The 1,754-nt window shown below is 49.5% G+C and overlaps 1 pseudogene; it reads right to left on the bottom strand.

The window, feature by feature from the left end:
* Nucleotides 1–306: 306 nt before the first annotated feature.
* LOC136402568 (small ribosomal subunit protein uS8-like) lies at nt 307–1,469 on the bottom strand (annotated as a pseudogene).
* Nucleotides 1,470–1,754: the final 285 nt, after the last annotated feature.

The following is a 1,754-nucleotide window of genomic DNA, read 5'->3' as shown; positions in this document are numbered from 1 at the left end:
GTGGATGTTGAGAAGGAGGCCCCCCAGCTCTCCCTGGGAATGGGACTGCCCCTGGAACCAGTTCCCTGGTTCATTCTTCTCCATGTCGTTGATTCTGCCCTTGGAGTGGCCCATTCTTTTCCACTTATTCTTTCTGGCCCCACTGGAGAAGCTATTGGAGGTTACGACTCTCTGAGGCAGAGCAGCTCTCTCTCGCTCCTAGAAACGTGGGAGCCCTCAAGGTCATATTAAGTTGTGAACACTCGTGAGCTTTAAAAAATTTTTTTGTCCATTCAGGCATTTTATTGGAGTGTATGTGTTACATCCCTAGAAAAAGAACGCCAGGATTTTCCCTCTTGTGTCTCCGTCTTGCTTCTTCATGGTCCACGCTGTCCGCGGAGGTCGTCAGGACAGCGCAATGAGACAGACCGACAGGTCGGGAGTGGGTTGCTCTGCCGGTTTTGTAGATCCTTGAGTTACACGTCGAATCTGCGGCTGATGACGCCACACTTGTTTAACCTGCCCACGGGGTTCACAACCATCTTCCAGGCTCTGTGATCACCAATACTTTCAGATTTGCCAGTGTAACGATGCTTTGTCATCAGAGCTAGAAACCGGACGATGCCTTTGAAGCATGGCCTAATAAGAACCTGGCATTTGCCTCTTTTTGGCATTGTTGATGCTCTTGAGAGCATCAGCCAGGACATTCACACGCACCATTATGGTGCCACAGAAAGATGGAAGAAAGGGCCACTCACAGTCTTTTATATTTTTTAAGTTTTTTTATTTTTATTTTTTCCAAGGCCCTGGCTGATTGGCTGAGTGGTAGAGTGTCAGCCCAGCGTGTGAGTGTCCGGGTTCGATTCCCAGCCAGGACATACAGGAGAGGAGACCATCTTCCTCTACACCACTCCCCTCCTCCCTTCTCTCTCTCCACCCTCCCTGCGTGGCTTAATTGGTTTGAGCACATCAGCCCCTGCGCTGAGGATGTGGCCATGTGGAGCCTCCGCCTCAGGCACTAAAAATAGCTCAATTGCAAGCATGCCTCTGGCCCCAGATGGGCAGAGCATCGGCCCCAGATGGAGGCTGCCGGCAGATCCCGGTCGGGGTGCATGCGGAAGTCTGGGTTTCTATTCCCCTCCTCTCACTTGGAAAAGAAAAACAATTTTTTTTTCCTGTCGATTGAGAGAGAGAGAGAGAAGCATCAACTCATTGTTCCACTTAGTTGTTCCATTTAGTTATGTGCTCACTGATTGCCTCTGGAATGTGCCCTGAACTGGGATCAACCTGCAACTTTGGCGCACTGGGATAGTGCTCAGCGCACTGACCTACCCAGCCAGGGCTTATGGCCTTTTAAAATACCAAGCTGGCCTGACCTGTGGTGGCGCAGTGGATAAAGCATTGAACACTGAGGTCACCGGTTCGAAACCCTGGGCTTGCCTGGTCAAGGCACATAGAGGAGTTGATGCTTCCTGCTCCTCCCCCTCTTCTCTCTCTCTCTCTCCCCTCTCTAAAAAGAATACATAAAAAAAAAAAAAAGCAAGCCAAGCTAATGCCTTTTCTTGGGGGGAGAGGGCTTCTTACCTATTTGATCCCTGTCAGTCCCATGGGCCAACACCTAAAACCCACAATTCTTTTCAGACAGACTTAGCTGTAGGCAGATGGAGCCTACAAACTCCTTTGGGGGAGTTCCACTTTCTCTCTTTTCTGTGAATTATCGTGACTAACTGACAGGGTTTATTGAGAACCACTTTGACTAAAGTCAGAGGTTTTTA

Source organism: Saccopteryx leptura, chromosome 4 (genome assembly GCF_036850995.1).
Source record: "Saccopteryx leptura isolate mSacLep1 chromosome 4, mSacLep1_pri_phased_curated, whole genome shotgun sequence".
In the NCBI taxonomy this organism is placed as follows: Eukaryota; Metazoa; Chordata; class Mammalia; order Chiroptera; family Emballonuridae; genus Saccopteryx; species Saccopteryx leptura.
This window is presented reverse-complemented; position numbering and strand designations above follow the sequence as displayed.